General features: G+C 44.6%; 1 long non-coding RNA gene across 2 annotated transcripts; it reads left to right on the top strand.

Moving 5' to 3' along the window:
* Nucleotides 1-2,225: 2,225 nt before the first annotated feature.
* Nucleotides 2,226-25,294, top strand: LOC127017972 (uncharacterized). 2 transcript variants are annotated; one of them, XR_007766665.1, is made up of 3 exons: nt 2,226-2,261; nt 5,157-5,220; nt 25,176-25,294. It is a non-coding gene; the product is annotated as an uncharacterized LOC127017972 (long non-coding RNA). The 2 variants fall into 2 exon arrangements; XR_007766666.1 differs by lacking the exon at nt 25,176-25,294 and adding an exon at nt 19,638-19,769.
* The last annotated feature ends 929 nt before the right edge of the window (nt 25,295-26,223 follow it).

The following is a 26,223-nucleotide window of genomic DNA, read 5'->3' as shown; positions in this document are numbered from 1 at the left end:
AGAGGCTGTGGATGCCCCCTCCCTGGAAGTGTTCAAGGCCAGGTTGGATGGGGCTTTGAGCAGCCTGGTCTAGTGGAAGGTGTCCCTGCCCGTGGCAGGGGGATTGGAACTACATGATCTTTAAGGTCCCTTCCAACCCAAACCATTCCATGATTCTATGATTCTATGAACACTGGATTTTTTTCCCTATCAAAAGGATTTTTCTGTCTTTAGTGTGCTATCCTATCTCATCTATCATAAGGAATTGGTAAGATTTGATCACCAGTGACATTAGATTTCAGGTTCAACACCAGCGTGCCACCGAGCACCTCAGACTGCACAGGGAAATGATTCGAAATAATTCAGCGATCAAATAAATGCCACTGCCCTGAAGTTGTGACAGTGGGAGGAGCAAATTGGCTCCAAAAAATTAAGTGTCATGCATCTTCACGTGACCATTACTAAAAAAGAGTCATGAAAAAGTCTCTCTGGGGGAAAGAGAGAAATGTGAGATGTTACCTGAGCGCGGGTAACAGAGGAGTCTGATGATAAGTGAGGAAGACTGGAAAGTCTTGCTGTAGAGGGAAAGCTGTCTGCTCATTAGACGAAATGCAGGTGGCCAGTGGGGTTAGACGTGTAAATAGAAGAGTCTGGGATGGAAAGCCAGTCACCAAGCCCCATTTTGGGGTAGAAAGTGGCTGTTCTTTCACTAGCTTGACCCACAGGTGTGGGGGAAGCATAACAACACATACGGGCATGGGGGACCCATGGAAAGTCATTCAGATACCAAAGGAGTTGGGATTTTAGCATAATTTTTTGAAGGCCCTCAGGTTGTGCGGGAACGGCAGCTGTGATGCTTTTCTTCTCTGTCTTCCTCTCTCCAGGGCAGATTTTGCTCAGAAGAGGAAAAGTGATCAAAAGAGGAGACGTGATCTGTGTTTATGTTTCCTTGAAAGCCTCTCGAGAGGCATAGTCAAGAAGCCCCAAGAGCAGTAAGACATAATTGTTTCCTTTTCCATAATCACGCCAGCAGTGGGTTGCCTGTTCGAGGGTTTCCCTTGGCTTGCCAGGTGGGATTAGGGAAAAGCACTTCCAGCTCAAGAAAAATGATACTTGAGCAGATGTCGCCCCTTCGTGTTAATTACTTACTGCCATAAAAACCCTAAGGTGGGCCCAATCCTCCAGCTTCCCCTGGAAGTGCTGCAAGAAATTTCCCGGGATGCCCAGCGAGGGGTTAATGGGAAATCTCCATCTTGGCTGTGACAAGTCCTGCTGGGGATCAGTAGCTGTCCATTAGCGTAGTAATGAAGCCATTAAAAACATCTTTGATTTCAGGAGGAGCAGGGTGCCTTGCCCAGGACCTCTTGGGGAGGTCACTTCTCAGTCTCCGCTCGCTCAGGTTTTGTAGTAGGGAAGTTTTTAATTTAGCATTGGGCTTTCCTTGAGCATTGCCGGGGAGGCTCAGGAGAGAAGGGGGTGGGAACTCTGGAGGACATGGTTTTGGAAACCACCAATGCTAGGGGCATTGTCCACGTCCATTAGAAATGGCTTGACATGCCACAGTGGGCAGATGTTCCTAGGCTCCACATTGCCCCGAAGTCACGTGAGTTTCGGTGGGTTACTTGGCTTAAGCAGCTTATATAGTGCACAAAGAGACTCTGCCAGAAGGAGAGGCACAGCTTAAAAAGTATAAAGCAGGTATTTACTGGTTAATACACGCACTGATTAGCTGAGACTTGGGAGCTTCTAGGGCAGGCAGTAAGGTGTTCACCACCCCCAACTGGACACCTGAGGAGAGTTTGCTGGCTGGTCATCGGCCAGGTGGGGAGGTTCACCTCCATCATGCCTGGGAAGGGGACCTCAATGATGTTTCCAGTGCCCTTATTGTCCCCTTAGCTTTCTGTACTGGAGTTTTTTCCTCTGAATCTTTGAGCTGGGAGTGGGTCCATCTCAACCACGTCCCCTCTTTTACCTTCCTTAGCTCATGTGACTCTCCCTGACAGTTTTCTCAGGTGTTTTAACCAAGGCTATGCAGCTGGGCTGGATCTGCAAGAGGCCCTGGAGCCCATGGAGCTGGGCCCGTAGGAGCTGAGCTACAGGTGAGACCAAGCAAGTCCTCACTGGAGAGCCAGCTGCAGCAGATTTGGGAGAACTGGCTGCCAAGTGGTGAGAAGATAAAGGGCTGGACCCAGCCTGAGGACACACCTGCTTGAACATGGAGAGAGGGACTTGTGTGGGGATGTCTGCCATGCAGTGGGAAGGAAAGCAGAGGCTCTCTGAAGGTGAGAGGTGATGGGGAGTTTTTCTGGGAGGGTGGAGAGCTATGGATACAGATGTGCTTTCCAAAAGACTGATCTGGCTTCGGGTGCTGGGGTGGTGAAGGAGCCTGAGACGGGAGCATCTGTGCATCCCCACATCTGGAGATGTGGGATGGTGCTGGAGGCTGCTCTGTAAGTCCTTGTTCCCAGAGGTTCTGTGTGTCTTTCCCATAACCCAGTAAGTCATGTGCAGACCTTTGCTGGGGGCTGGGCTTTAAGAAAACCTCATCTTAGCTTTTGGTGTGTGGAGCTGTGATCTAAGATGATACAAGAAGATCTGCCTTCTCAAGCCTTGAAAAACCATAAAAATGGTGATGAGGTTGAGTGCGAATAGCTCAGCTGTAGCGTAGATGTGTCTGTGATGCCAACACCCCTCCCTTGCTTGGTAGTGTTGAAAGCATCTCCCGAGTCCTCTGTTTGCTCTGCTTGGTGGGGACACCGGGGTTAGGCTGACCATGCTGTGCTCCAGGTGCGTGGAAACCTGGGTGCAGTGGCTCTCTGGTTAGTGGCATGTCCGCTGCAGGGGGGTGGTCTGCTGGAAATGGAGGAAGAAATGGGCTATTGCTAAAAGGACTTTGATTTTTCCCCAGCAGGCTACAGATTCATCAGGGCACATATACGTTATTAGGGAGGGTTACGTGTGTGGGTACTAAGATCCGTGAGTTACAGATTGTGTTAAACACAGTTACAACTCCATTATAGCTATATGAACATCGTTATGCTCCCTTTCCCCAGAATAAATCTGCTTACCTTAATGCTACTGTGGTCTATAAGTATAAACAATTCAATTTAAGTCTTAATGGCTTCAAAAAGCAATCCTATGTTTCAGCAGCCTGTAGCATACCCTGCTAGAGGATTACTTCTAGGCTGCAAAGGAATTTATATTGGAGCAAATAGCCTGTGTATATGTATATTTATATACATATCTATATAAAATCCACTTGGTCCCAATTCCAAAACTGACATCAGGTGAAAAACAAACTCTTTTTAAAAATTGGCAAGAATGGAGTTTCTGCATCCCCATCCCTTGGGCTGGGGAGTCTCTTGCCTCTTGCATTGCCACCTTCCCTTCTTGTGGCTGGGACGTTTTTGGGTTTGATCGTGCCACAGAGAAGCAGCAGCGATTTGCCACCGGCACACGTTGTGCCCGGAGGGAATCGGATCGTGCCGCTGCCAAAGAAAATAGAATAAACTATAAAAGTTTTGTGTGTCTGTGGCTTCAAGATAAATCTGTGGTCATAAGTACTCCTTTGACTTATGATAGTTTGATATGAGCTGTGTTTGTGTAAGGCTAATGTTTGGATATTGATCAAATATTGACATTACGCTGATCCATAAATGTTCTCCTGTTCCCCTGCTTGCAAGTCCAATGTGTTTTGTAACGCGGTGCATGAGCCTGCTGCGATTAAGGCTTCTGCGGTCTCGTGGGTTTTCTGCAAGTGCTGCTGATGGGGATCACAAGGGGAAAAGTATAAATTATAGTTTTGTAATTCCATCCTTGTTGCCTGGTGTAATGCCAGCCTGAATAATCACAACGCAGAAGCTGAGTCCGGTACGTGAGCACAGGTAACTGTGTACTGTCCAGCACGTGAAACGCGCTCGTTCCCAATTTGTCTGCTCGATATTGGTTTCTAAAATCTGTGTCAAAATAATTGCAAAAAAGTGATTTAAAACTGGAGCTGGTGGCAACGCTGGTTATGAAAATGTTTTTGTCTCCTTGTTATGAGAAGTGTGTTTTAATTCGGTACCTGCTGGTGTGTCTTTCCCTTTGGCAAATAATTCTTCAAAAGATGTCACTAGACCCAAATGCTTGGAAAGTTAATTGAAAGTTACATTCAGCTATTTTTAGTTATACTGAAAATTTCCCGATCTGCTTCCTGAATTTTTTTCACCCCTTCTCTTCATGCAGTTTCTTGATACTAATACTATAATGTCTACTTGGTCTTGGAAAAAGACAGGTTTATCATGGGCCTAATAATATTGTGTACTTTAGAAGTAACTAACAAAAAGCTATTATGGTGTTTGTTTTTTTTTAATAAAACAAAGTCTTCCTGCTTAAGTAGGAGGGTATGAAGACAAACTTTGAAGTCATAGGTTTTAAGGTTTATGTAATGTAGGTTGTCTTGGTTTTGGCTGGGATAGAATTAACTCTCTTCTTAGTAGCTGGTACAGTGCTGTGTTTTGGATTTAGTGTGAGAATGATGTTGATAACATGCTGATGGTTTAGTTGTTGCTAAGTAGCGCTTATCTTAAGCCAAGGACTTTTCAGTTCCCCATGCTCTGCCAGCAAGCAGGTGTGCAAGAAGCTGGGAGGGAGCAGAGCCGGGGCAGCTGACCCCAACTAGCCAAAGGGGTATTCCATACCATAGAGCGTCATGCCCAGTATATAAACTGGGGGGAGCTGGCCAGGAGGGGCGGATCGCGGCTCGGGCATCGGTCAGCGGGTGGTGAGCAATTGCGTTGTGCATCACTTGTATTCTCTTGGGTGTTATTTCTCTTTTTTGTTATATTCCTTTTCGTTACAATTATTATTACTATATTATTATTAGTTAGTAGTATATTTTATTTGACTTTAGTTATTAAACTGTTCTTATCTCTACCCATGAGTGTTACCTTTTTTTCTCTCCTCCCCATCCCACTGGGAGCAGGGAGGGGGAACAGCTGCGTGGTGCTGAGTTGCTGGCTGGGGTTAAACCATGACAAAATATATTCCTTTCTGCAAAATGTTATGGGTAAGCTGTCCTTCATACAAAAATAAAGAAGGTGGCTAGTTCATCATTCTCAATGGTCATGGCTCTCACAAAATGGAAGGAAACAATATTTATTTGAAAAGAAAACTTCTGAATACATACTTCACAGGCAAAATGAAGAGCTGTGACAATGAAAAGGAAGATCTGGGTGAATATTTCCGTACCATAGGAGCGTAAGTACGGTTAAAATCTGATTCTTACTTTTTGGTTATTTTTCTCCTGTTCCTCCTGCAGTAAGCTGACATTAAAATTATTTCATGTGGAAATGGCTTTCTCTAAGCTTTGACTTCCCAACCAGCTCTTCTTTCACCTTTAAGTACGTTCTAACGTAATAGGATGTTCTAATAGTAATGGTTTACGTTAAACATAAATGAAAAGTAGCAATTGGATTTACTGTATAAATCACTGACAGTAAGTAATCTAATTCTGTTAGGACTTGTGAAAATAATATACTTAAAACTCTCTCCCAGCTGAAACCAAAGCTCACAAAACAAATAATGAAACTCAAAGGCCAGAGGCGGTTATTTTGCAGCACCTTTTTGTGGCTTACGTGCGCGCAGGAGAAAAGTGTCCTTTCTGGGGTTTTTTTTGTTTGTTTGTTTCAGGACAAATAAGAAGTGACATGGAAAAGACAGGACTTGCAGTTATTTGTCTATTTGTTTTGGAAGGACACCCTGCACAAGGTTGCATGAACTCAAGGTGCTGCAGCCTGCATGGGTACCTACGGCATATAATCTATTTTTAATACAGGAGAGAGGGGGGGTTTTTTGCAGCTCTGGAGAGATCCTGAAGCTTTGGTTGAAGTAAAGCTGTTCAATGGCACATGGACCTCGGTGCTCGGGCTCTAATACAAGTCTAATTTCTGGATCCTGGTAGCTTCCTCAGGGGCTTGTCTTAGGACAAAGGTTCAAACGAGGGGAAACCACCCAAGCGGTGCAACATAGCGTGAATTGGCCATTGCCAGATGTTACAAACCAAAGCGAAGAAATGTGGTTTGTTGGTGTGTCCAAGGGAGGAGAATGGAAAGCATAAATTTATCCGTGTGGCTATAAACCCTCCAAAGGAAAAAGACATTTCTAGGGACAAATAATACACCATTCCATGAGGTTTTTTGCTCTGTTTGGAGCAAGAGAGTTGTCATTAAATATTGCAGCTATCTCCTGGTCCTCCCGTGAGCCCACGTGATGGAGTACATCCCCTTCAGGCACGAACGGGCAGGAATTAGCTGGGAGCTGAGGAGTTGGCAATATTAACATCAATCCAAAATCCTACCTGATAAGGGAAAGCTGGTGGTGAAAGGGGAATCTCCCTGTGGTTGGGTGCAGGTGTAAAGAAGACGGGGTCAATGCCACTGTTCTAGTTTTTTGGAGGGGGCAAATAGTGAACTATGCATGTAAAATAGAGGAGGTAGGAAAAATAGCAGTGATCTTGGGATATAAGGCCATTGATAAGAGAAATGGTAACAATTTGCATAAAATACTAGGCAAGTCTAGGTAGGAGAGATGGGGGGAATGAGGCTTGAAGGCATTTTATATTTATTTTTATATATAAATATAACTTTAAAAAATAAAACGACGTTGGTGGACCTTGGAGACTTTTCTTCTGCTGGGAGACCAGGGAGGAAAATGAGATTTTTCCAAGTAGCAGGTTGGCACTTGCAAGCCAGACCTAACCACTAAGCTGAGTCTTTTGCCTCTTCTGAGCTTTGGCCACCTGGGGAGGCAAGAGCAAATAGTTTGGGATGCTGTTTTCTTCCATGTGGCTTTTGCTTTTTTTCCCCTTGTGTTTTTCTTCAAAGACCATTTCGTAACTCCTGTGTCAGCCGGGTGAATGCAGGCATGCGGAATATTTCCCAATTCACTTTTAAAATGGTAGTCATGTTTCCATGACTCGTTGTACCTAATATGTAGTAATTTTCTTCTAAAAAGCGTTTCTGTAGCACATGGAATTAAGGCGTGCTTTATTATGTTGTGGTATTGCAGAAAAGCACTTGGGACATTCTGATATCCTTAAGGCGTCAAGCATAAAAGTTTATAAAACAGGTACAGAACTGTTACCAGCAAATCAGGAATGAAATCATGGCTACGATACGCTTTGGTGTCCTGACTTCAGCTTTGTAAGTCCCTGGTTTATTAATTCATTGAGAAATAGAAGGAAAGAAAAGTGCCCTGTTCAAGTTGTGGAGGAAGGGGAAGAACAAACAGTAGGAAGCATCATTTAACCTCACAACACGTTGTACCAGGAGGGGTGAGTGTGGCCCAGTGATTTCTCTGCAGAAGGGGCAAAATTAGTTGCTCGGGTGCATATTTGACGATGCCCATCAAAATAGGGGTGAGCCTAATCCAAACACCAAGGTAAACACCGGTCCATTAATTAGCCAGTGGGACAGAGGAGCAAGTAAGAAACGGGAAAATGAGTTTTCTTCGCACTGACATTGCAGTTGTGCTGGTGGTTTGCATTTTTGCAAGTGCCCGAGGTCGTTCTTTTATTTTTGTTTTTCCACTCTGGGACTGTCTGAAAAGCTGCATCTGGTGCACGAGGAAAAAAAACCCAGCAGGTGACACTGCACGTCTACTCTTATTTGGCAAATTTCTTGTGGGGTTCCTGCGGTGTAATTGTGGCCAGCCTTGTGTGGGACAGATAGGATGTTCCTCCTTGCACGAAGAGCCTGTTGCCACCTTTCCCTCTCCTGTCACTGACTTTCCTTGTGGCAGGAAAAAAATGAAGCCAAGGTTAACTTTGGCTGCTCTTGCTCAGGCAGAGGTGCCGTGGAGTAGATCAGGACTGTATGGTCTGTCCCTTGCTGTGTATCACCAGCCTGCACCGAACCCCCTTAGGGATGAAAGAGGGGGAAAAAGGGGTATGAGAAGAACTGCAAAATGAAGTTAAAAAAAAGTTCCTGTGACCCGAAGGATATGAGAAATAACAAGTGGGTGCTGAGTATCACTGGGAAAGGAAAGCACAGAGCTGCGAATGGGTGATCAACTCCTCAAACTCTGTAGGTACAGGAAAAATTACTCACCTATACAAACTGGAGAGATGCCAAATGGTGTTAAGTGCTGTTCTGACCCCATTGCCCCACTAAATATGGACATCTCGGTGGTGGAGACTTAGATACCTACCTCCGATCCAGCAGCCTGAGGTAGTGCTGAGAACCAGAATTAGTGCTGGCCAAGAAATATATTTCTTAAAATATTTCTCCAAGTCTTGTTCTTCTATTTTTTTCCTTTTTTCTTTTCTTTCCCTCAGTGGTTTGTCAGGTGGTCTGTTTTCTGGTGCATTGGTTTTGATCATGGGTGGCCTTGAGCCTGAAGGCGTAGGGTCCTCCTGGCAGAGGCTGGTGTAGAGTCAGCTCGTTGGGTATGAGACCTCGTTGGAGCCCAGGTCAGAAGCAGGAAGGCTTGTTTCTTCTGCGGGAGGTTATAAAAAATAGTTCAGGTCCAAATCATGAGGCTTGGTCCCTCCGCCTGGTCTAAATGTGAACTTCCCTGAGGGCTTGGGTTTGGATCTGGCCAGCAAAATCGTGGTGGTGTTGTTCAGTGGGGCTGCCAAGCTGTCCCCGAGTTCAGGTGGGTGGCTGGGATGGTCCTCCATGTTAGGCCAAATCCAAACAAAACAGGGTCTGTGATGCAAGGTAGTGGTGTTTATTTTTGGATGTGTGACTACTAACCACTAACAGAGTAAATATTTAATATAATAGAATGGAAAAATAGACTAATCTGAGTAGTTTGAGCCGGCCTGTGTCACTTCAGCATAGAGGTAAGGGGTATTTTTTTGTCCTTTGAAGCATTTATTTTATTATTTTTTAAATAAATCTGGGGCCCTGTTAGCTTTTGGGGTGTTGCAGTTTGCCTTGCTGTTTAAAATGAGCTCTACCAGCAGATAGCCTGCCAGCACCCTCCCTGAAGCTGCCCTGCATAATGATGTATGGGAAATATATTCGTTTTGAAGTGGTGTTTTTAAATAAACACTTTTCAGCTGCAGCCAAGCTTAAACCTTCAAAAGTTTCCATGCCTAGTGAAACGGTGTTTCTTTAAAATAACTAAAAACTGACAACACCATTCCAGAGTCTATTCCTACCGTTTTGTCGAAGCTGTGACCAAGAAAGAGGGATTGAGATTAGCTCTGCTTCAAGTTCACTGTAAATATGAAACAACGGTTCACTGTTATGAGCTGCAATTGGCAAGTGGGACAAAGCTGTGGGGATTTAAGTGCTTTGGGTTTTTTTCATATAGACTGGTGAATTTGGTAAGGTCTAATGTGTAGGTCTGAATCCATACCCCCTCAAATGTATTTGTTAATTGAAAGCTTGGCTTCTCCCTAGCAGAAAGCGCCTTTTCAGCTCGGTTTTTTCGTAACACCTCTGGCCCTGACACCTATTTATCTCCCGGAGATGAATGCTGGATGGTCCCACGGGCAGGAGCATCCAGCTGGAATAAGAGGGTGGAGGGTTGCGGGGGAAAGCAGAGAGAAGCTCTGGAGTAGGCAGCGTTGGAGACCCCTTCTCCTTTTTGCAACAGTTTTGGGTGATGCAGGCTCCTTGCTCCGCCGCAGCCCTTGCCATCATTTCAGATTCCTGCGGTGGAGGGGCTGGTGCAGGAGCCCAGGGTAGGTATGGTCTTGCTAGAAAAACTAAAATAAATTAAAATGACATCCACCTTACAAGCTTTCCTGGCCATTTTACTTCTGGTCACTCTCGTTGTGAGCAGAGACACCATCCTGGACTCAAGAAATGGCCTCTCCTGAAGTTTTGACATTTCTTCGAGAAAGTTTCAGCTTTGGCAAATTGTCATTTTTCCAATGGAAACGTGGCTTATCAGGCAGCTCCAGACTAACTTTCTGCTGGAGCTGTCGTAAAAGAGATGTCCACCCTTCCTGGCAAACCTTCCTAGCAACACTTATGTAATGTACTGCTTTTTTTTTCCCCTTTGAAAGCAGCCAAACTTGTCACAAAACTTTTCACGGCTGAAAATTGCTGAAGTCTTTCTAGCGCTCGGTAACAAATTACAGTTTTGAGATAATAGGTAGCCCTGGGTATTGGTTGGAAATGGCGTGTTCTGGATATTTTAATTACTAATTTGTATGTCTGGGGAAAAAATGTTCAGTTACCATGCAACTGAGCAATGTATGTGTAAATTCTGAATTGTAAACAAATATTCTCCCTGGAACCATAAATTTTTGGCAGTTTACCAAAAAAAAAGTGAAGTTTAAGTGGGAATACATTCAGCTGCTCTAGAAAGCAATCAAAATATATCTGATATTTTGGGATGGGATGGACCATCACTGCCCCCTCCCCGAACTGGGCAGACCTCTCCTCACCTTGGAGTCCAACACGGTTTCAGAGTTGAGAAGCGATAGCGTCCAAAGGGACCTCTGGAGGTGACAGGAGCCAACCGTTGCTTGGAGCAAACTCAAGGTTTTGTCCCATTCGTGGTCTGCATGAGTCATTTCTGTTGCGGAAAGGTCGCAAATGGATCAAAGCAGCATGTTCGTGGGCTGTTTGGTTTCTTCTCTAACCTTGCCAGAGATTTCCTGCTGCTGAAGCATCGGGTCTTTGAACAGGGGTGCTGTGTTTCCTGGGGACGATGATTGGTACCACGTTACCTATGGGATCGCTCGAGTAACTCTTTAAACAGATTGTGGGTGGAAATATAAAATGTGTGCGGTGATGCTCTGTTCAACAGCAAATTTTTTTTAATCTGAAAATATCAACAGTAATTGATGCATACTCATGCAAATGAGTATTAGCTTGAAGTTTAGGAGTACATATTTGTAAGAGATATTTCAGAGAAGAAACTTTATGAAACAAAAGAAAAATGAAAAGGTCTGGGAGAATAAGAATTTCTCTTTCTAGAAAAAGAGGAGGGATTGGCCAAGACTTCAAATCCCCCAAATACTCTAATACATAGGGAGTAGCAAAATGTCCTGTCCCTGGTAGATGGGGAAAATAAGTCTTTGGTTGTCTTAGCTCAGTCTCTCTGCTGTAGATTATGCAATTTCTCCTGCATAGATAATTAAGGGTGGGTTGCTGACAGCAGTTGTGGAATCTTGGTCACTGCCATGTCCCTTGGACACCTACTGACATCAGACAGGGTGGTCCAGTGATAAATGGTTCCCAGTTTCCATTGAGGCAGTGAGTGGGGCCATGTGGCTCAACCTCTGAGTCCCTGCAAGGAGAAGGGTACCTGGACCACCTCTGTGAATGTCTGGGCTCTACTGAGGCTCTTCATGGATAGATGGAGTGAAACCTGGGCCTTTCACAAGGCTGGGAAGCCCTGGAGACCACTTCTGGAGGTGCTTTCTGGACCTACACTTTGATTTCCAATGGAGTTACCAAAAAGCTGGTTAATCTAAATAGAACCTGGAGTAGCCTGTAGATCGTTAGACCCTTTCTGGATGAGCAACCAGAAAAGTTGACTCTAATTCTGAATAATTTCCAGCACATCTCTGCTTCAAAGCAGTTGCCAAACAGGGTCTTGAGCACTCGTGCTACGGCCCCTTGCCGCAATAAGCAGAATAACTTTATGTTTAAAGTATGGTTGGGGCCAACTCCACTGATTTCATCCCAAAGTGTGCTAGGATTTGCTGCTGCTCCGGGTGACGCATGTAGGTTTTTATAGGGTGTTAGCGCAGAGCCAAGGCAGCCGGCAGCGTGCTAGCCACTCTTCTGCTTTACTCATCATCAAAAGAATTCAGCTCGCTGCCACTTGCAGAGCCTTGCCCCCGAGGACAGAACTGGGTGGAAAACTTTGCTTTCTGGTTCAGGCAGCAAACAAAAAATGTGTACTTTTGGTCAACTGGAATAATGGTGTATGTGTTTTAATTTTTTTCCCCTCCCCTTGTGGAATGGAGAAACCTGAAATTCCTTTTGGGTTGACTCAACTGTTGGGACTGTTTCAATATAAAACATTGCATTTTTAAAAGTATCCTTTTGAAAAAGGTTTAATCAATTTTAGTCAATACTGGATGAGTATATTTTTCTCTTTTTTCCTTTTTTTTTCTCCTTGTCGAAGGTCTTCATGGCATGTTGCGGTAGCCTAATTTAATTTTTTTAATGGAATGTTTCTCGATGTCAAGCAGGAAACCTTACTGAGGTTTTTTGAAGGGGGGGGGAACCTGATTTCTGACAAATGAATGCTGTCTCTAAAGATTTGACTGCTCTAACTGCACCATCACCAGTCCAGGAAGAACCACAGACTGACTTGTGGATCTGGGAGGAGACCATCAACTCCCAGCTGAAAATGGCCGTGAAGTCAGGGCTCAAGTGCTGTGGCTTCATTTTTGTCATGTTCTCGGAATCAATCGGGTTTGATTTTTGTTGGGTTTTTATCTTTTTAACATCACTGTCACTTCTCGCAGGTGAGAAATGTCACAAAAGTCGCTGTGAAGGGGTAAATATCTTCTCCTTGTGCTCCTTGTGATGGACAGATGGCCTGACCTGAATTTCTTCTCTGTAATGAAATTCACCTACGTTTTCCTATGGAATAGCCTCTTAGCAGTATGAATTAGCTTGTCTAGGTGTTACCGCTGGCAGGAACAGGCAGGGGCGGGCAGCACGCTTTCTGTCCACCAGAGAACTGAAGACTTTCTATCTGTGGTTTACCATAACTTTTCCACAGGCCATAATGCACCATCCTTGTAACTACCCCACAATTACTGAAACCATCTAGAGGAAGATGCTGGTACAAAACTCCTACCAGAACATTCAATAATTAATGTTGTTATAAAACTATATTTAACACAGTTGTGGGAAAAATTTTCGATATTTTTATTCATCTAGTAAGTGTAAAAATCATGAGGAAGGGTAGGATCATGCTTTTTCATAGCATGCATGACCACTTTTGAAGACCTTTTCAGTGTGAATGGAAGTACAGCGTGTATGTTTATTGTAACCTTAGATCAGTGTCTAAAAGTCCAATTTTTTAAAAAAGTGCCAATCTTGTAAGAATCTGGTGCAGTCCCTGGGATGTGGCTCCTTACAAGCCCTCAGAAACTGTTGATTATCCGGGGTGCAGCATTGCCACAGGTTAGACCTCCTATTTTTTTTCCACTAGCTTATTTTTTCCTCTGGGCACTTTGAGCTTTGCAGAGTTAACCTCCCTTGCAAAGGGAATGTATTTCCCTTTGGGTCTGGGTCTCCATTCCTCTCACTCAACAAACCCTTTTTCTTTTTTTATTACCTTTTCTGGAATCAACAAGTAATTATGTTCCAGAAATAGCACAGATTTTTTTTTCACTGTGTAAGCAGACTCATTCAGTTTATATCAGATGAAACTTTTATGCTGTTGAATATGAAGTGTATATAGAGGACAGAGCACAGAAAATAAATGTGTTTATCTTGAAATTGCAGAAGGTTCCCTGGGTTTCTAAAAGTGGTCTTGCAGGAATGTCCTAAATAAAAAAAAAAAACAGGAAAAATATTCAAGGTATTCAGTAACTCTACCTGTTATTTATCAGTATTGAAACTCTGTTTCAGTTCTCATTCCTGACTGAATAGTTGGGCCATGCTGCATTTACCACTAGGCTGGCTCCTCACAGGTCTTATGGAGATGCAACCAGACTTTAATCCGGGGGGAAAAAATCATTATATTAATTATAGAAATAGGAAATACACACAGCAAAGCATCACCAGTTACCAGGCTGTAATGGGCTGTGCTAGGTAAGGCTACTGCTCACTCTTCTGAAATGACCCACTTCTAGCTGCCTATAAACTTGCCAGACTTGGGCTGGATGTTTTCCACTTAGCCTTAGATGGAGTTTTTCTCTGGAAGGATTTGATTTGAGAGGGATTGGGGAAGAAAAAAAACAAAAAAAAACCTAGAGAGAAGCAATCGTGTCCACTGTCAGCTGTGCTTATTACACTTCCATCCAGGAGCTATGCAGCATCTCTTGGCTTCGAAACAAGCTGGACATAGAGGCGGTGGCTGATTCTTTAAAGCTGACAGGCTGCACCACCAAATCTCTCAGGACGCTGTGATCTGACTGACTTTTTGTTCTCTGATGTATTCAGCAACTTGTGTATCTCACTCTCTTGTCCCCTAAGCTCCTCTCTCAAGTTTTTTTAAGTTTTGCTGGGGCAAGGAGATAAGACCTGCTCAATGTCTCTACTGCTGGATGGGGAGGAACAAGCTGGTTTTAAGATGCTGCTGTAGATAGTGAGAGAATATGAACCTGTCTGGAAAGAGTGAAGCTTTGTGAGGTTTCTCCTTTGCAGGGAAACCAAGAAGGCAGGAAAGCTGAGCAGGACACAAGGGCTTTGAGGGGGTTTTTTGAGTTAGAGAGATGGTTTGGAGGTGTCTTCTGATTAAGTACTCCAAAGCTGAGAAGAGACAGTGAGAAGGTTGTTGCTTAAATACGGAAGAAGCTGCAAAACTTTGCCAAATTGAAGGGCTAGGTGAGAACAGTGCAACCTGTTTTCTCCACCAAAATTTGCAATTCACTTCCCAGAGTGAATCTGGGAGAAACAGGCCCCCAGTACCTAGCAGGGGCAGAGCAAAAGCAAAAAAAAAAAAGGACAAGGGTCTGGCTGCAAGGCACTGAGGTGTGTTTGCAGGAGGCGGCACCGGCAGTGCATCGAGCAGGAGCAAGCCCAGATCGAAGCAATGTCTGACTTGAGCTAGAGTTGCCACACTTGCAAGGAGCTAAAGCCAAAGCGCACGTACAGGACAGTGTATCCCCATAAAGAAGCAAAGTCTATATATTCTGCGTGGAGTAGAAAAAAAATCAGTAGCCTGCCATGGAGAGAATACAGAGCAATAATTGTTCCTCTTGAGACGTGCTCTGGGGCAGCCACCTCACAGGACAGGACACACCTGGATGGTGAACAGGACCCTCGTGGCTTGGACATGGGGTGCCAATGGGCCCGTTCTTCTCAAATCAGAAGTTACAGTAAAGGGTTTAGAGTGGGAGTGCATGAGTTGAATGCAGTATGTGCATCACGCTGTGCAAGTCAGCTGTAATACAAAACCCGGCAAAGATCATGGTTTTTCAGAGATGCAGCGGAGAGCATGTTGGACACTAAATTTTATTAAAATGTGAGTGCAGAGGTGCTGGCAAGACTGATTGCATTAACTGTTTGGCACTATGCAAATGCACTTTGATTTTTAACTAAAATAAGGGTATTTTAGATGTTGGAAGGATTTCAGCTGCATGTAAATGACTTCTGAAAAAAAAGAGAGCCTGTACTAGAAATCTAAGATGCAGCACTTCAGGTGAGTTAGATTTGGAAAAAAATCTTCTGCAGAAAGATATTGCAAGCATCAACCCAAAAATCCTGACTAGGCTGAGGACTTCTCGGACTTCTTTAATGCAGGTACCCTTTAGAGTAGCACATCCCCTCCTTGTGTGACCACAGCGTAAGTAGAATTAATGTAACGAGGATCTTGCATGTGGGCGACAAGTCCCTTCTGCCAAATGCTTGCTTTTATGGCTAGTGGGAACAGGAATTTCATAGTGTCTTTAAGGTAGATGCAGAATATAGGTCAGCACGTGCATCTTCGAGTATAGGTTCACTCGGAGTGTTGTTTCCCATGCCTCAAACCGATATGTGATAGAACCTGTTATGATGTAAGAAAAATACATATATATGTATTTTTAAGTGGCAAGAGTCCAGTTACAACAGGAAAAATGTCTGCCAAAGACCTGAAGTTGGTTTGAAGTCTGCTTTGTGGATCTCAGAAATAGTTTTTAACGGGTCCTGACTTCAGTGGAGAGGGGGATGAAGAGGTTTTATACCCAGCCTTGAGCGGTCATTGAAGGCTGGCTGTAAAACCCCTTTCCCAGGCGAGTTGCCCCAAGCTTTTCTGGTGCCTACAGGGCCGGGTTCAGCTGGGTGCACCAGGCTTTGGTACTGGCAAGAGACTGTTTTGCCCATGGGGCTGAGCCTGGAAAGGGGGAAAAAAAAGATTTCTGAAATAACTTCTAAAATAAATGGTATTTTTTTCTTAATATATGCATAAACACAGCTTTATCTGGATGGTAAACAGTGACTCTGAATAGCAATTCTCCCCTGTCCTTTTACTTTGAAAAACGGAGAGCGTTGTCTCTTAGCCAATGAATAAGGTGGTTCATGGGAGCAAAGCGTGCTTATCTACCTGTTTTCAGGCTCTAATATGGGAAGCAGGTGATGCATAAAATGCTCAAATGAAGAACAAATTGACCAGAGGAAAAATAGTAATTTATGCTTAAAAAAAAAAAAGGCATCTGGTTTTGTTGGCTTTGCTCACTGCACTGAGCTGGTCTATACTACAGGTGCTCCCTTGGTGTTAGGTACCTCTTGCTGAACGCGCGTTTTCAGCTTTAACAGAAAGTGTAAAAAAAGGTCATAAATATAGCTTTGGACTTTAGGTAAAAAAAAAAAAACACCAAACTACAAAACCAGACAACACAGCTTCTAAAGACAGTTTGTGACAACCATATGCTCTCACTATATGCAAGATGTTTCAGTAGTAGTTTCGGTAGCACCAATAACTCCTCTCATTTTTTTAGTGTAAATATTTGCTGGATTTAAAAAGAAATCAAGTCCCCAACTGTAGTGTATCCCTGATCCATTTGCACCTGATGAGACGAACCTTCATTAATTTGTTTGACCTGCTCTACCTGAAATACGTAAGATTTTTGCCGCTGAAGTCAGCGTTGACTGAACTTCTAGGTTGTACGCTTTTTTGTGCCTTTGCAAATCTGTGGGGCTTTTAATTATTTCTCCCTGCAAGATGGTATGAACACTTGTGGTGAGCAGTGCATGGTGTTATTTCTTAGTCAAAAATTATTTAATCATAAAAAAAGCCTTTTCCTAAGGAAGATTTGATGAAAACTTGTGTTGGAAGAGTTCGCAGGCAGCTCAGGATCTTTCTTCTTTGAATGGTTTATCTGGTCAGTAGCTTCCAAAAGCAAAGGGCATAGAAGCTGAATGTACAGTTGCTTGGGATTTTAAAATGAAAATGTATTTAGAAAGCACAGAGTCCTTAAGGGAAACGAGGTAAAAATAGCTGCAAAACTGAAGTGGAAATGAACATTGATATTCAGGATATTAATTTCTCACAGTCAGAGATTAATGTTAACAGCTCTGCTGGGAAATTACATTATTACTGTTCAAATGCTGTGGAAATCCAAATAAAGACTAGGAAGCTACAGCATGCTCTCTGAGAATGCAAGCTTTGCTGAAAGAAAATAAAATTAACAGTTAATCTTAGACACCTAAATATTGATATCAAGTTGTAAAAGTCAAAAGGCTGTGCAAAACAGCATGTGACGGGGATGTCACAGGGTGCTAGCCGGTCTCATAAAGTCAAATATTCTCAGTGTGTCTGTAAAGTAGTTGAAGCTCACACGGTGTCCTAGAAAAGCAGGTTACGAGCCAAGTAATAGAAGAATAACAACAATAGTAAGTAATGGAGTTAGTGGCCGCGTTGCTCAGGAGTCGGGCTGCGGTAGCAAAGTGAGGAATGGGGGCTGGCTTTGGAGTCTAAAAATAGTCTCATTGATGGATGGAGAGTCCCATGCAAGAGCATCCCTGGGACAGGGCCGTGAGCGGTGGGAGGTCCCCATCCTCGGGGACTGCCCTGAGCAACCTGCTGTAGCTGTGGCATTGGCCCTGCTGGGAGCGGGGTCGGGCTGGAGACCCCCACCCCAGTGCCTCCAGCTGGAGCTCGGTGGGGTTGCTCGGCGATGTGGGCGATGCCAAGCCAGAGTTGACTGCACGTGCTGCCGCTTCGTGAAAGCAACTCTTGACGGGTTGTTTTGAAGACGGAATAGCACAGTGCAAGAGTCATTTGCGGGGAAAATAAACATGGAGTTCAAGGCTGTGCTTGGAGGTCGTTGTTTCCACTACAGTCATCACTTGAAATTTATATACAGATTCCATAGACCCATTTTTGGCACGGGACCAGCTCATGTTCGGTGTTGTTGCTGCTGAATGTTCCCTTTGTAGCAAAACAGGCAATGGTTGTTTTCCAACCGCTTTGTCACCTTCCTAACTTTAAAGAGCCATTTTCGACATCTCGAGTGAGTTTCTTCTCGCTGTTTACACTTGAGTCGTCATCTCTAGTGCTACATTTAAAGGCAAGAGATTAGCAGACCTCAGGAAGGAAAAGGTGGATTATAGCTCAAAGTAGACTTCCACAAATACCCCCAGCCGTAGCGCAGCCTGTTTTTGGAGGCGATCAAATATAAATGTGGAGGGCGCTCAGGAAGAGCAGCCTTTTGCGGTCAGGCCTGGTGTCATCTTCCCAAGATAACTGTCAGTTGTCACGCTAAGCGTACTGGTTTTATTTTGGCACTTGAGCATGGTTGTAAGGAGCAGAAAGCTTTTTAGATTTGTCACAGATGAGATGCTGAGCATTTTACAGAAACATTTCTGTCTCCAAATAGTCTGTCGGTGGCTTAATGTATTTGTGGTTGGCCAGGTGGCCGTCAGCAGCTGTGTTGTGCTGCTGGACATTGCCCTCTGACACCGATGTTGTTAGGCATGACACAGCGTGCAGAGCAGAAAGGATGAAGGCGCTTTGTTCCGTGACTGCCAATGGTCTGCAGCGTATTAGGAAATGTTAAACCTGGACTTAGTGCTTTGGAAAATGAAGCTGCTGATGCGAGGGCCGTGATGCACCTTGTCAGCTCTCAGGGAGAAGAGGTGACTTTGGAGCAGAGCTCTGCTCTGTGTCCTGTGGACTTGGGTTTGGAAACCTCTTCTGCGCCTCTTGCGTTGCAGCCCGTGGCATGGCCACCTTGTGTTAGAAGGTACTGAAAAGTCTGCAGTTTCTCCATCAAGCTGCTTCTCTTGCTATTTGTCAAATGTAGGCAATATAAGCAGTATCATCACTGCCATTAGGTAGTGACAGATTTGGCGATGTACGGGGACATCCTCTTCCAGACCTCCAATCTCTTCCCCCACTTCAAGTGGTGGTTCTTAGGTCCTGATCCTCTGATTTCTCCCAATCTGATGTGGGAATAAATACAATATTCTCTTTCTCCTCACAAAAAAGCAGTGAGGTGTATCTGTTCTTGAGATGGAGATGCCCTGACTTGCCAGGACACAGCCATGAGCAACCTGCCGTAGCTGCAACGTTGACCCTGCTGGGAGCGGGGCTGGGCCAGGGACAGCAACCTTGGTGCCTCCAGCCTGAGCCTGCTGTGGTTGTAAGACTGGGTGCCTGTACCAACGTCCCTGAAAAGACCCTAAAACCTTCAGGGGAGTCCACGTCTCTTGGGTGACGTACTAGTGGAAGTAACAAAATGCTTTAGGAGTGATAGGTGGACCCTCAGGCAATCTTTGGTCATCTGCATGGTGGCAAACAAAGAAGCCTCTGACTGCTGTCACTTATGACCTGTTGTTTTCTTGACTTCAGAGGTTTTGCTTTTAAGAGTCTCAAGCATATTGAACTTGAATATATTTCTAGTCTGTATCAACAGTGCTTCAGAAAGGAGACAAAATAAAAACTATTCAATCTTTCCATGGCAATGGTTGGGCAATGAAGGGCTCTTGCCTAGAAGCAAATAGGAGTATTTTGCTCATCTTGAGAGCACCACCGTGCAACAAAAGGAGATGGAAACATTTAATGTCTGGAACTGTCTTTTTTTTTTTTTTCTCCAAAAGCATGGAAAGAGGCTCCGAGTGCTCATCTGGGAACCACCTGGTTGGTTCAAGAGAAATGAAGGACGCAGTCATTGCTCGGCATGGTAATATGCAGCAGGGAGTCAGATGACTTGGTCAATTGTGTCGTTTCCCATCAGGAACCTGGGAGCAGCCATTTTAATCAAGAACTTAACTCTTCTTACTGTGTGTCTTCTCCCCGCTCTCTCAGAAGAATGAAGCATTGGGATTTAATATTTGCGATTAAATATTTTCCACGTGTCAGAACCCCGTTTCACAGCAATAATGCCATTCGCAGGCCATGCTGCTCGTGCTGGGGAAATGCAACTACCAAGTATGGCAGCTCATTTCTGGAGAGGATTACTTTTTTTTTTTGGACAGAGAAGCAAGTGATCGCAAAGGCTCTTTCATTCCTGTGGTTTTTGCAAGAACGAGAAAGTGCTGTGATGGGTCTCATAGCAGAAAAATGTATATTCTCGGGCTTGAATTCCTACAACTCCTGAAGTCGTTCTCCTTCGCTCCCCACAGGGTAACCCCCCATGCGTGTGCTGGCTCTGCCTTCTCCAAGATTTGGGTTATAAATGTGCTGTTTTGCATGTGTCTTGGACAACATTCCTCAACAGGCTTTGTTCCTCCTCCCGTGCGTGGTCTCTTAGTGCTTTTCTGAGACGTACTGGTCCAGTTTCTTCCTTCTGCCTTTGAAGAAATCTGGGGATGTTTCAGATGTATCTACTGCCATTCCAGGTGAGGGTTGCAGAAGAGCTGAAATGCTCTGGAGGATGAGTTTTCTTGAAAGGTGAAGGGATTTTTATCATCGATTTACACTCATTTTTAATTTTTTAATTAGATATTTTAAAAACATCTTTACAGAAAAGACACTCAGTTCAGAAAAGCCTGCACCTAAATTTGTAATGAGATCAAGTGATGGAAGATGATAAAGGAAGTTATTACGTGGCAGTCTTCGGTTTAAAAGGCAAGGGAGGGACACAAGGCTGGCAGAAAGTGACTTTTTTATTGAGTTATGACAAAGCTCTCAATTTTTCTGCGTTCAACATTTTGCAAAAATTACCACGTGCAGAATGGGAGTGAGGATACAGCCTTAAGAACCACAAACGCAGAGAGGGAAACTCTTCTGGGATAGTATAGAGGAAAAAAACCAAACCATCAGGAATTCAGACGTAGGCATTCAGAGCGTCTAAATTTGGATGCCGCATTTTTGTAGCCCCAACAAATCTTGCTTGTGCAGTTTAATTTTTTTTTTACCCACTCAATATTAAAAAGGAAAGTGTGCCTTGCAGTCCATGTACTGGCAAAAATGTATTGGGTTGCAGCGGGATGGTGAAGGAGGGGGAAACGAGACAGCCGTACGTCACGGCTGCCTGCAGAATGAAAGGGAGCGTGTCTGAGAGCATGTGCAGTCGTGCAAATGCCTACAGAGGGGAGAGTTAATATTATTTATATAATAACATGCCAAAATCCCACGCGGGGCCTGGGGGATCGGACTGGATAAAACTAGAATGAAATCCCCGCTGTCCTTGGAGTTGCTGGAGGATTTTTTTTTTTTCCCACCAGCCTCTGATGCTGTTGAGCGGTCGTGGTGAGAGCTCGGCAATAAGAGCGTGTACGTGATGATACCGATGTATCCAAATAAATATTTTCAACTTCCTGTTTTTCCTTAAGTTAAAAAAAATGACATCCTGCTTGCGACATTCTGATAATGATTTTAATTTATATGAATAAGAGAAGAAATTAAACCTGTGGGACCATATACAAAGCAGTAAGTCACAAGCAACAGTGAGAAAATGTGCCAAAAAGCAAGAGGAGAAGAATACAAGGAAATATTTCCAGCTTATCACTGCAAGAAAAATATTTAATGTGGGGCATCACTATATTTCTGTGAGCTCAATGAAATTTCAGAAGGCAACTGTTCTGATCACAGATATCTAGGATTTTTTTTCTCCAACTCACTGTCATTTTGCTGGAAGATTTGATGGGTTGTAATTAATCGCAGGGAGGTAAAATCCAGTTCTATGGAAATGCTTGAGCAGCATCGCCGGGTGCTGCCTATGATGCAAAGGAGCGATGTATTTCTTGCACACTTTAGTAGCTGCAGGGCTTGCGGCCGTAAGACACGCAGCCTATACATCCTCACGCACCGTGCTCGGCTCAGAGGCGCTTTTTGAAGGTGTCAGGCAGCAAGAAAGACTGTAAGAAGCTCTGCAAGGAGCTCAGCATGTGTGCTGCCCTGTAGCATCAGCTGCTAGGGGATTGAGAAGGCTGATTTTTTAAATATGAATATCTCTTTTTGTGTTTCTCCATGCAAAGAAAACTGTGTTTGGATGCTTTCTACTTCCCATTTGGGGAGTTACTGCGTGGTGAAAAGGCCTCATAGCTGTTAGTAAATTAGACACTGAGGAGGTGACACAGTTTATTAAATTACCTGGTGAAACAGGGACTGTAAATGATCTTCACCGAAGATGGAAACAGCACAAAATTAATCCTTCCTCTTTGTAGTCTTAAAGTGCCCTCCCATAACAAATTATCTTGTGTGTGATACGAAAAACAATTAAAAAGAAAAACCTGGAAGAAGGCAAACAGCGCCTGGGCTCCATCCGAATTCAGTTAGCACTTGATCTGCTCCCCCCCTGCTTTTGGCGTCGCACCTATTCCCAAGGGGTGACTTACCAAATAAAGCTGGAAGGTGAAGGGAGAACAGGGGCTGCGTGACAAGCCAGGGCTGGGAGATGCTACGATGACGTGACTGCCGGCCAGCGAGGGCCACCGGCGTCACGCCTGGGCCTTGGGGCACCGTGTCCCGTAGGACCTGGGGCCGCATCTTCACTTGCACGGTACCCACGTGTCTGAAGAGAGACCTTCTAGACAGACACCTATGAAATATCTGCTGCCCTTTAAAACCAAAATACCTTTGATGGGTTCTTTAACCACTGCCTTTATTAATGCTGCCCCTCTATAAATGCAAGTGTAAACCCCTCTAAACGTCATAAAGTCCTACCTACTGCTCCATCTGTGTCATCTGCTCCGTAAGACGGCTGCATCCCTTAGGAAGCTGCCACAAAACTTTAGCTGATGTTAAGAGAAGGAGGGGAAAAAATATGTATAGACTTTTGTCACTAAATAGATCATAAATACTGATTTTTAATTTTTTAAATATATTTTTTTTTTTTAACATGGGGGGGGATTACTGACTTCATATGGCTCCTCCAAAACACACAGCGCTGTGACCTCAAGTCCGCTCTGTTGCTGCAGAGGCTCTTTGCTTGCAAAAGCGAGTTTAAAAGAGAAATGGTGGGGGCTGTACAGGCGGAATAAAAGCCAGGGTATTGATTTTATAAAAAAACTCAGCATCACCTTTGATACTCTGTTAAAGTTACACTAAGGGATAGCTGGCACGGCTTCCAGCGGGATAATTACAGCCCCAGTCTGAGTAATGTCTGCATGCTTTGGGCTTGAAAGCGATCTGCCTTTATTAGAAGGAGCTTGAATGAGAAATGAAGGCGCTGATCCTTCCTGGGTTCGATAGCTGGCATATTTTACATATCTACTTTCTGTAAACTGTTTTCTATAGTGCTTCCTAACAGAAGAGCCGCTGGGAGCCAAGAAAACAAGCTCTGGCAGCGCTGGCCAAAGCCAACAGGGTTACTTCCAGCAGCATATTGCATTTTTGCCTCCTCTGAACGTGAAAAGTTGTCGCTGTGGATGTTCAACAACAGCTGGGAGTTAGTCACGGGAACGGAGGGACTCGCTCCTTCGGGATGCTCTGGGATCGGTGTATCTGGCAAAACGTTGCCCTTTCTTATGGAGGGTGTCATGCTCTTGCCTTGGATAAGCTATAATCCCTCGGGGTATCACCAGTCAGACTCAAAAGCTGCCTTTTAAAAAAAGGGCTAATAAAAGGCACCAATAATTAGGTAGTTGTAAAACTCTTTACCAGCTCTTGTAGGAGCTACCTGGGCTACAACCAGTTTTTCCCCCCATCCTTACCGCTGGCAATAGATGCAACCGTCCCTATCTTAGAAGCGAAATATTAAAACCAAGGGCTAGCCAGGATAAATGGGACTAGCCAGAATAAATGGGACTGGCTGTGGTGGTATTTTTCTGCAGGTGCCTGGTGAATTTGCAGGGAAGGTCAGGCAGGTACGTAACCTTTCCCGCCCCCCCCAAGGAAGAAGATGGGATAGCGCTGAATCTTCCAAGGTCGCTGGCTGTGTGCCTCCAAACCCACTTGCCCTGAAGGATTTCCAGTTAGGAGCTGCCTCGCTCCCTGCCGGGTTTTTCATACATACGGGATGTCTGGAGGACTTCAGAGGGTCAAAGCCAATTAAGATGTCTGGCCCGGCTCTGCGCCTTAATTCTTCTTACTGTTGCTTCGTTGCAGGCTGTGTTTTATCTCCGCGCTTTTGGAAAGATGCTCGTCTTTAGATAAAACCACAGTTGCTTTAGGCTAAATCCAGCTACCGCACCAGGCGTGTTCCTGGAAGGGCCGATGGATGCTGAGGGTGACTTTGGCTTGATGTAAGGACCAAGGGGAGGCTGCGATCTCGCAGGCTTCGTGAACTGCTTGCTCTGCGGATAACTCTTATTTGGGCTTCCCCAGGAGCCGACCTTGAAGCTGCAGCAGTTGCTGGTTGTAAAATTGGTAACGCTCCTTGGTGACTTGCTGTGGCTGTCAGTAAGCTCATGAATTTAATTCAATGTCTGTTCTTAGTGGCATGTACACACACATATATATATATATATCCCTTAATCTAGATCCAAAGTAGACGACTGAGTATGTTTTCCCTTCTGCGACTCCCAAGCAACCAAAGCCAGATGGGATATTAATAATGATCACATGCTGGACTGCTCATATACTTAAAACCGAGGTTGCAGGGGTGAGAAGGCAGGGTGGGACCTGCTTCTGCTGTCCTCTGCTCCTGAGATTTTATTTATTTTAAGTAAAAAATCCATTTATCAAAAGAGAGAGAGAGAGAATCATAGGCAGTGTCTGTACTTGGGGTCCAGTAATGTAGCGGTGAAGACTGGAGAGCCTGTCAGCGCATGGTGGCGATGACCGGATCTTAGCCGTTGTTTTAATTCACAGTAAATATAGCATTATACTTAATTCACAGTATGCTTGGAGTTTTCTCTTTGCGCTGCTGGCCCCTAGGGCTGCGAAACGACTCAAACCCAAAAGTACCGTTTCTGGGGTAGAAACATGGAATTGCACAGTTCCAATTAAAAAAAAAAAAAGAGTGTTTAGCTGGTTTTTAAAAACCTCTTTGGGGAGAGTTGCATCCTTCTTCTGATGCACATGTGATCGTTGTAGGCTAAAAATGCAAAAATTACGTTTGGGAACTGCCTTGCGGCTGCTCCTTGTTGGAGGTCCCGGCGGGTCTGTTGCCCTCCCTCTGCTTTCCTCGGTCGGGAAAGGAAGAGGGTTGGGGAATGGCAGCGGCGTGGCCAACACGAGTGCTAAACCCCTCTCCTCGCTCTCCAAATATACTTGAGCCAAGTATATTCGGGGTTTTTTTTTTTTTACAGGCATTCTGCTGGTTTTTCTGGCGATGCTTCCAGGTTGGTCTTGGCAATTATTGAAGTGAGAAGTTACTTCTGAAGTTATTAGATGCTGAAATTCTCCAGGAGCCCTGTACCTCGGCGACTGGGGCTTTCAGCGACGCCAGGGATCCCAGGGACTGTGGGAGGGACCTTCCCCACTGCGTGCGAAGGAGCATCCCACACCCTGCGTCCTGCTGTCGCATGCAGGTCATCTTGATGTTCCCGGGGACTGAGGACTACCTCCACCTCAAATTAAGACCATATTATGACTCTATGCTAATCTGGTATGAAGCACTCGTGTGTTGCTTGGTTATCACCTCTGTTTAAATTGTCTTTATTTCAGTATTTATCCCCGTTCCTGTTTTCTGTGTAGAGGCCAAAGCTCATAGGCGATCCTTGAACATGAATAATGAGCAGTGAGTTTAAAACATAACCCTGAAAAGCCTGGTTTGACATTGGTGAAATCTGACTGCTTGATTATGTGTTTTATAAGGAAATTATCTATTTTCCTGGTGCGTTTCTTTCTCTAGTTCCCCGGCAGCAATCGCTTTCACAAAGGCCCCGAGGAGTGCAGGGGGACGGTGCTCCTGTTTTCCTAAATGAAGCAATTTTTTTTTAAGAAACAAGATTTTTAACAGGGAAACGTATCAAGAAGGCGCTGAGCATCAGCGCGCGGCCGAGCTCCCGGCTGCCGCTCCCCAGCATCGCCCCTTCCCTTCCAAAGCAGTGTGTGGCGGGTCTGTCTGTCCGTCTGTCTGTCTGTAAATCGTTGCCCCGCACTACACGGTCATTTCCTACACGAGATGGCGCTCTTTGCCTTTCAATAAAGCAAAATGCAATTATTAATAATAATTTTTTTTTAAAAAAATTATTTCCTCCCCCAGCACTTGCCCCCCTCAGCCCTGCCGCTGACCCCTTGGCCGCAGGGCTGCTCCTGGGCTGAGGATGGGAACCGGGAGCAGCTCTGATCCCGGAGGTTTCCAACCACGCATGAAAGGGTGGAGGGACAGACACAAGTGTGTGAAAACACCCC

The sequence above is a fragment of the Gymnogyps californianus genome, chromosome 6 (genome assembly GCF_018139145.2).
Source record: "Gymnogyps californianus isolate 813 chromosome 6, ASM1813914v2, whole genome shotgun sequence".
Classification (NCBI taxonomy): domain Eukaryota; kingdom Metazoa; phylum Chordata; class Aves; order Accipitriformes; family Cathartidae; genus Gymnogyps; species Gymnogyps californianus.
Note: the sequence above shows the minus strand (reverse complement) of the source record. Positions and strands in the feature narration are given on the sequence as shown.